The 9679-nt window shown below is 41.2% G+C and overlaps 1 long non-coding RNA gene across 2 annotated transcripts; it reads right to left on the minus strand.

Moving 5' to 3' along the window:
* Positions 1-237: 237 nt before the first annotated feature.
* LOC133645027 (uncharacterized) lies at positions 238-6367 on the minus strand. 2 transcript variants are annotated; one of them, XR_009824876.1, is made up of 4 exons: positions 6085-6367; positions 1421-1482; positions 819-945; positions 238-695 (listed from the first exon to the last, which is right to left on the minus strand). It is a non-coding gene; the product is annotated as an uncharacterized LOC133645027 (long non-coding RNA). The 2 variants fall into 2 exon arrangements; XR_009824875.1 differs by lacking the exon at positions 1421-1482.
* Positions 6368-9679: the final 3312 nt, after the last annotated feature.

Below are 9679 nucleotides of genomic sequence, written 5' to 3' on the forward strand. Positions count from 1 at the left end.
ATTATCATAAAAAAAGGGTTATTATCTTCAAAAAATAGGGGGGGAAATTTCATATATTTAATTTTAGTTAACATGGGAAGACTATGTCTCCCGGCTGGCCTGGGAACGCCTCGGGATCCCCCGGGAGGAGCTGGACGAAGTGGCTGGGGAGAGGGAAGTCTGGGCTTCCCTGCTTAAGCTGCTGCCCCCGCGACCCGACCTCGGATAAGCGGAAGAAGATGGATGGATGGATGGATGGATGTTTAAGTATTTTTTTAAATTTATATAAAAAATATATACAGTAGATTTGCATTTTTCATAAGCACAAAAAAATTGCTTCTCTAAGCAGAAGTTGTTCGCTGATTAATCTGGCAGATACCCGATTCTTTCGGGAATTTCTGCCTGATTTCTTTTCCCCCGCATGCATGATATCACTTTGCCTAAAACATATTCATTACTCGCAAGAAATAAAATAACTCCTTGGAACAATCAAGTTGGAGCCATGTCTTTCCAGAAGTGTGTGTGTGTGCACGTTTCTGTGCAACCACTCGGGCTGGCCGTGAAGGTCAGCAAACACAAAGCATTCCACATGAGCTTCCTTATTCAAATGGTGAAAAATTCCAAAGCGAAATGAACGATACCAATTATAGATATGGCCGCACAAAGAGGCCGGGACAATGTCAGATTCACACAGGATATCCGTCAATGAGGAAACCCTGTGAATCAATAGGAATGAGCACGACTATGTGCTGGCCTGGGGTCCCTGAAGGCAACACGCTCTTCAACCAGGTGCTTTCCTTTGTGTGTGGTGTGTGTGTGTGTGTTTCCTGTTTACTGACCTCCTTATTTGGGTGTTTTTAGGTGCCTCAAGTCAACAACTTCCTGTGCGCCACGCTGAACCATCGCATTGTTTGGAAGCTGAGTGTTGGCTCTTTATGGCGTGACCAGTGAGTTTCAGTAGTTCGACTGTTAATAAAACACAGAATGTCAAAAAGATCTGAAATGCAACTCTTTTTTTTCTTAACACCTCTGTCATTTTCCATTCAAGAAATGACAGTGGTGTATTGTTTACCTGTCTTAATATAAACAACAGTTGACGTTTAGCTTCATCATCGTGGTTCATACTGAGTGCTATTATTGTTTTTATGTCTTAACAGCACAAGTGGTTAACTTCTTGTTACACTTTAAGACCATGATAGATGTCGGCAAGTCAGCAGGCATGTGAAATTTTGCTGCGTTTTAAAAAATTAATTTTCGCGTCAAAATATCCCTTCCGTGTTTTTTAAATGAAGTATCAAGAAAAATATGATCTAAAATTTGTACTCGCTGTTCCTCTTGCCTAAACGCTACACTGAATTCAATCATCAATCAATCATATAGTTTATTAGAATTGCAGAACAGGGAGGCGATCGCTAATTAGCGAACCATCCAGCTTGCTTACTTGTTGTCGCCTGTGTTCGCTCTCCGAGCCACAACGTTGACGGCTGTCCACTTTGCTGCCAACTATTTTTGGATGATTACACATTGAACACTGTTAGTTCCAAAGCCGTTGTAGTGGTAGAGTATTTAGTAGTAGCCAGCGAGAAGGTGTATTTTTGACGTGACACAGGTCACAACAGTAGACTACAGACTGTGGTGAAGTAGGCCGGCTTCGTCGCATGAAGAAGCCTACAACTTTTGCTTGTGTTTTCCGCTCCATTTGCTGAATGGCGATATACGATATATATCTCAATATTCTTTCCGTAAAGTAAAAACAAAACAGTCCTAGTTACCTGAGACACTAAAATAATGACTTACAAAGTCAAATTAATGACTTACTGTAAGTAAGCCTTTGCAATAAGCGTTTGAAAAAAAGAGTTAAAAGTGGGGCCACATGCTGACATATTCTCAACTCATCATGCTTAATTTATTACAGCATTTGGGAAGCCTGTAGTGCCCTGCGATGAGGTGGCGACTTGTCCAGGGTGTACCCCGCCTTCCGCCCGACTGTAGCTGAGATAGGCTCCAGCGCCCCCCGCGACCCCAAAGGGAATAAGGGGTAGAAAATGGATGGATGGATGGAAGCCTGTAGTTTATTTTTATTATGTAAATGTTATATTTTTATCAACATGTGATAGCAGGTACCCTGCCATTCAAAACTAGGCTGCTACATTACTAATGATTAATATAACTAGAGCTGAAAAAATAGTACAATAGCAATAGGAGAGACTATTCATCCCTGAACACCATGAAGTTCATGTAGGCTTTATGATGCAGTTACATTATTATATCAACTATCAGAGACAGCTTCAGGAAACGCTTTATTTGACATAATGTCCTTTTTTGCTGCTTCAACACAGCTCAATCAACACAGAAAAAGGTAAAGTGAAATAACTTAGTTGTTAACTGTAGGTCAATAATGCTTGTCTTTCTCTCAGACAGGGCTTTTCTGTTCATAACACACGCACGCACGCACACCGCACAGTGAGCTAAAGTTACGCTAAGCTAATTAGCCTTCACCTCAAGGACTGCGAGCGAGCTGGGCTGCCGCTTATGTTTCTAGAACGTCAATGGGCTCATAGGGATGTTACTAGTAGTTGACTTGAAAGTGTTTATTATTTGGGGAGAGTCCTCTGCCTTATGCTTACCTTTCTGCTCACTCCACTGAAGGAGCACTGACTCCATGCACTCTGAATACACACTGCTGATTAGCTGTAACATGCGCTTTGAATACGCACTGCTGATTGTCTGTTACATGCGCTCTGAATACGCACTGCTGATTGGCTGTTACATGCGCTGTGAATACGCACTGCTGATTGGCTGTTACATGCGCTCTGAATACGCACTGCTGATTGTCTGTTACATGCGCTCTGAATACGCACTGCTGATTGGCTGTTACATGCGCTCTGAATACGCACTGCTGATTGGCTGTTACATGCGCTGTGAATACGCACTGCTGATTGGCTGTTACATGCGCTGTGAATACGCACTGCTGATTGGCTGTTACATGCGCTGTGAATACGCACTGCTGATTGGCTGTTACATGCGCTGTGAATACGCACTGCTGATTGGCTGTTACATGCACTCTGAATACGCACTGCTGATTGGCTGTTACATGCGCTCTGAATACGCACTGCTGATTGGCTGTTACCGCTTTGTGTGTAACCAATCAGATGGTTCTGTGGGTGGGACAATGCTGTGTGCTGCAGAGACGTACTGACAGAGGCAGAGGCAGAACTAAGCGGAGCAGCTTTTTAAGACTTTAGTTTAGGTGGTGGCGCTTTGTTGTTAAGGCAGCCGCCTTAACAACAAAGCGCTGCGGGAAACCCTGGGATTGATACCCAAATTTGTGGTATCATCCAAAACTAATGTAAAGTATCAAACAACAGAAGAATAAGTGATTATTACATTTTAACAGAAGTGTAGATAGAACATGTTAAAAGAGAAAGTAAGCAGATATTAACAGTAAATGAACAAATACCGTATTTTCTGCACTACAAGGCGCACCTAAAAACCTCCAATTTCCTCAAAAGCTGACAGTGCGCCTTATAATCCGGTGCGCCTTATATATGGACCAATATTGAGCCACAACAGGTCTCGCAACTACGGTAAGCAGCCGCCGACTTCATTTTCCGGCAGCTGCTTACCGTAGAAGAAGAAGCGCTTCTTCTTCTACGGGGGAAAATTAAGTCGGCGGCTGCTTACCGTTTTTGCGAGACCTAAACTTTATGTAAAGACCCAAAAATGGCTCCTATTAAGAGACACGCTTACGACGCAGAGTTTAAACTCAAGGCGATCAGTCGCGCAGTAGAACACGGGAATAGAGCAGCAGCGAGAGCATTTAACATTAACGAATCAATGGTGCGGAAGTGGAGGAAGCAACATGATGACCTGCGCCAAGTAGAGAAGACTAAACAGAGTTTCCGACGGAACAAAGCGAGATGGCTACAGTTGGAGGACAAACTCGGACAGTGGGTTGTTGAACAGAGCAGCAAGTAGAAGTGTCAGTACAATCACTATTTGTTTTGTTGACTTTCCCTTTAGCGCAGCTCCATCTAATGGATGCATAACGTAACCCCAGCCTTTACTGTAGCGTCTATTCTATGCGCCTTATAATGCGGTGCGCCTTATATTGATTGATTGATTGAAACTTTTATTAGTAGATTGCACAGTGAAGTACATATTTCGTACAATTGACCACTAAATGGTAACACCCAAATACGTTTTTCAACTTGTTTGAGTCGGGCTCCACTTAAATTGTTTCATGATACAGATATATACTATCAGATATATACTATCATCATAATACTCATCACACAAGATAATCAGAGTATAAACATTGAATTATTTACATTATTTACAATCCGGGGTGTGGGATGTGGAGGGGTGGGGGGTTAGGTTTGGTTGTTATCACTTCAGTCATCAACAATTGAGAACAGAGAAATGGAAATTGCAACAGTGTAGGTCTGACTTGGTAGGATATGTACAGCAAGTAGTGGACAGAGAGAGAGAGAGAGAGAGAGAGATCAGAAAGCATAAGAAAAAGTATCTACATTTGATTATTTACATTTGATTATTTACAATCCGGGGAGGGTGTTAGTTTAGGGTTGAAGTTGCCTGGAGGTGTACTTTTATTGCGGTTTTGAAGGAGGATAGAGATGCCCTTTCTTTTACACCTGTTGGGAGCGCATTCCACATTGATGTGGCATAAAATGAGAATGAGTTAAGACCTTTGTTAGATCGGAATCTGGGTTTAACGTGGTTAGTGGAGCTCCCCCTGGTGTTGTGGTTATGGCGGTCATTTACGTTAAGGAAGTAGTTTGACATGTACTTCGGTATCAAGGAGGTGTAGCGGATTTTATAGACTAGGCTCAGTGCAAGTTGTTTTACTCTGTCCTCCACCCTGAGCCAGCCCACTTATATGAACAAAGTTTTAAAATAGGCCATTAATAGAAGGTGCGCCTTATAATCCGGTGCGCCTTATAGTGCGGAAAAAAGGTAGATTAATAATTCATTTTCTACCACTGGTCCTTAATAATTTTGACAAAATAATAGAATGGAAAATGACACAATATGTTACTGCATATGTCAGCAGCTAATTTAGGAGTCTTTGTTTGCTTAATTACTACTAAAAGACAAGTTGTCTAGTATGTTCACTATTTTATTTAAGGACCAACTTGCAATAAGAAACAGATGTTTAATGTACCGTAAGATTATTTTGTTAAAATAAAGCCAATAATAATAATTGTTGAGGTCCACTTTAAAGTACCAATGATTGTCACACACACACTAGATGTGGTGAAACTTGTCCTCTGCATTTGTCCCATCCCCTTGGGGAGCAGTGGGCAGCAGCGGCGCCGCGCCCGGGAATCATTTTGGTGATTTAACCCCCAAATCCAACCCTTTGTTGCTGAGTGCCAAGCAGGGAGGTTATGGGTCCCATTTTTATAGTCTTTGGTATGACTTTAGAAAAGTATCGAAAAGTACCTAAATGTATCTAAATACATTTTGGTACCGGTGTTGTACCGAAATCTGTTACCCATCGGAATTTGTAACTCCAGGGGGCGATGTTCCCATGGCGTTTGTTTGATGGTTAAACGGCAAGCCCAAGGAGGAGAAGAAGAACGCTTGCGTAAATGGCGTAAACTATCCTTAATGCTGAAACGTCAGTTGTCAGAATTTCAGCATTATTAAATTACACATATTCTGGAAATCAATGACTTACTTTCATTATAGTATAGTATAATATGTGTAATTTATTAATGCTGAAATTCTGTATAATCAACAGCTGATACAATGGACTCATACTATAATGAAAGTAAGTCATTGATTTCCAGAATATGTGTAATTTATTAATGCTGAAATTCTGACAACTGACGTTTCAGCATTAAGGATAGTTTACGCCATTTACGCAAGCGTTCTTCTTCTCCTCCTCCCTGGGCTTGCCATTTAACCATCAAACAAACGCCATGGGAACATCGCCCCCTGGAGTTACAAATTCCGATGGGTAACAGATTTCGGTACCACAGTTCGCTCCTGTTAGCCTTGTCACACAAAAAACAATTGACGAATTAAAGTCCACAAGTTAACAAACCAACATGTAAAATAATGAAAAATAAAGGGTACCTGATGACAGCGGACAAACGTTGGCTTCTCAGAGTACAAAACACCTGCATCATGTATCGGAGAACAAACAAAAAAGTTAGCTCCTCCGTTAGCCTCATGGCTACTAACGTATTTGTGGGTGTGTCACGCAAAACACACTTGACGAAATAAAGTCCACGCGTTAACAAAACAATTCAAAAAGTGTAATCTATGACTCATATAAACTCAACAAAGGTTATAATGGACAGAAATGACACTTATGTTCACAAAACTATGATTTACGAACTACATTGTCAGAGCGATTAAAAAAAGCAGACTTACCCGAGTTCCGCCGGCTGCAGGATGACGTCACTGATGGGCACTTGACTCCATTAGTCAGTTCTGCATGGGCCCACTAGGAGGTGCTAATCGCCCTCACAATACATCTTTGTTCAATTATATACAGTTTATATTCAAATAAAACATAAGAAAACAATACATTGTAGTGAAAAATAAAGACAAATGTAAATGTTGGCAAGTGGAATAATTAACCCCACTATGCTTGCATGGTAAAAATAACTGTTTGGTCCACAGACCAGTGGCACATTTTCACTTTGGCCCTTGGATTATATTAATCATGTATGTGTGATGAGATTGGGGTAGGGCTAGGCCAGGGGTCGGCAACCCAAAACGTTGAAAGAGCCATATTGGACCAAAAATTTAAAAAACGAATCAGCAAAAAAGGAAAAGCCGTATATAAGTCTTATAATGAAGGCAACACATGACTAGCGACAACATCAGTGTGTGACCTCACCAATGCGCTTTTGGAAGAATGGTGGAAAATTCCTATAAACGCACTCCGCAACCTTGTGGACAGCCTTCCCAGAAGAGTTGAAGCTGTAATAGCTGCAAAAGTTGGACCGACATCATATTGAACCCTATGGGTTAGGAATGGGATGACACTTCAAGTTCATATGTGAGTCAAAGCAGGAAGCCAAATACTTTTGGCAATATAGTGTATATTGAATATTGTATCGAACACATTTTATATTGTGTCTATTGCGATATATATTGGTATCCTTTTATCAGCCCAGCCCTTGATTGGGGGGAAAATATGACTAGAAATGTGTTGCCATCTAAGCAAGATAACACGTAAATACACACTCTGTGTTTGCTCACACTGTCACTAAGATGCATTTCTTCTTTCATCCCGAGAGGAAACAAACACACGGATAACTTTGAAAAACGGCGGATTAGTCGTCTGAGACAACCGCTCACTCCCGTTATCAGGCCCCCCAGTCACCGTCACCTACCATGCTCTTCACTGATACCTCAAGCTGGGTGATTCCCTCAGCTGTGTGGAATTTGGCAGAAGAAAACACACACACACAAACACACGGGGAGGCCGCAAAGCCGCATGGTGAATGTCCAGAACACTGCGGTGTTGGAACCTGAGTGTCTCTTCACAGCCAGAAGTCACACTGTGCACATCATTGGCCGGCGGCCAAACAATGCACCAACATGACCACCTGCTGCAATGACCACCAACATTTCTCAAGTTTACTTACTTTCTGCATTGTTTCAAAAAAGCACCTTAAAAAAACATGTTCCGGCTCAAATTGGTGTCAGAAGTGCGATACTTAGCCCTTGGATTATATTAATCCAAGGGCTGATCTACTAAAATGCTTGTGTGTGCAAAGACATTTGCAAACTACGGTTGTACGGTATACCGGTAATAATAAAGTACCGAACAATGACCACTCTTAATTGTGGTGGTCTTCTCCCTGTGTGATTAGTGTCAGAGCTTGGTCCGCAGTAAGTCGGACTCGTTTCCAGTGAGGGTTGGACTCCGCCAGGGCTGCCCTTTGTCACCGGTTCTGTTCATAACATTTTATGGACAGACTCTCTTGGCGCAGTCGGGGCCTGGATGGCTGCCAGATAACCGTAGCAGAACCTCCAGGTTCTGTAACAGCTTCTTCCCTCAGGCCGTAAGACTCTTGAACGCATCATAATAATCCCCTCAATTCCCCCCAAAAATTGATTAACTCACTGGAATATAAAGACAATATAACATACATCCATAAACCTGGATGCATATGCAAAAGTGCAATATATGTATCTGTACAGTAATCTATTTATTTATATCTGCACCTTATTGATTTTTTATCCTGCACTACCATGAGCTAATGCAACGAAATTTTGTTCTTATCTGTACTGTAAAGTTCAAATTTGAATGACAATAAAAAGGAAGTCTAAGTCTAAGTCTATAAGGTCTCTGCTTTCATCAGGCGATGTGGCCCTGCTGGCTTTGTCTGGTCAGGATATTCATCTCTCTCAGCCGAGTGTGAAGCAACTGGGATGAAAATCAGTGCCTCCAAGTCCTAATCTTTGGTTCTCGCACGGAAAAGGGTTGGGGAGGAGATCTTTCCCCAAGTGGAGGAGTTTAAGTACCTCCGAGTTTTGTTCACGAGTGACGGAAGAGTGGATCTTGAGATCGATGTGGCATCTACAGTGATGACAAAAAACATTCATGAAGTTTGGTTCTTTTATGAATTTATGGCCAAACAGCTCAATTTTTGTTTCATCTGACCACAGAACTTTCCTCCAGAAGGTCTTATCTTTGTCCATTTTATGTCAGATGAAACAAAAATGTAGCTGTTTGGCCACAATACCCAGCAATATGTTTGGAGGAGAAAAGGTGAGGCCTTTAATCCCAGGAACACCACACCTACCGTCAAGCATGGTGGTGGCAGTATTATGCTCTGGGCCTGTTTTGCTGCCAATGGAACTGGTGCTTTACAGAGAGTAAATAGGGCAATGAAAAAGGAGGATTTTCTCCAAATTCTTCAGGACAACCTAAAATCATCAGCCCGGAGGTTGGGTTTTGGGCGCAGTTGAGTTTTCCAACAGGACAATGACCCCAAACACACGTCAAAAGTGGTAAAGGAATGGCTAAGTCAGGCTAGAATTAAGGTTTTGGAATGGCCTTCCCAAAGTCCTGACTTAAACGTGTGGACAATGCTGAAGAAACAAGTCCATGTCAGAAAACCAACAAATTTACCTGAACTGCACCAATTTTGTCAAGAGGAGTGGTCAAAAATTTAACCAGAAGCTTGTGGATGGCTACCAAAAAGTGGATTATTGCAGTGAAACTTGCCAAGGGACATGTAAGCAAATATTAACATTGCTGTATGTATACTTTTGACCTAGCAGATGTGGTCACATTTTCAGTAGACCCATAATAAATTCATAAAAGAACCAAACTTCATGAATGTTTTTTGTGACCAACAAGTATGTGCTCCAATCACTCTATCACAAAAAAATAAGAGTTGTACAAATGATTGGAAACTCAAGACAGTCATGACATTATGTTCTTTACAAGTGTATGTAAACTTTTGACCACGACTGTATGTATATATATATATATATATATATATATATATATATATATATATATATATATATATATATATATATATATATATATATATATATATATATATATATATGTGAACACCCCCTCGCTCAGTTTGCATTCATCCAACCCCGACGTCATCAAAAAGCGATATGTTTCATAATTATTCGCCAAAATAGACAGTAACAAAATAAATAGTCGAAAACGAAGCAGAAAACAGAA

Source organism: Entelurus aequoreus, linkage group LG28 (assembly GCF_033978785.1).
Source record: "Entelurus aequoreus isolate RoL-2023_Sb linkage group LG28, RoL_Eaeq_v1.1, whole genome shotgun sequence".
Classification (NCBI taxonomy): Eukaryota; Metazoa; Chordata; class Actinopteri; order Syngnathiformes; family Syngnathidae; genus Entelurus; species Entelurus aequoreus.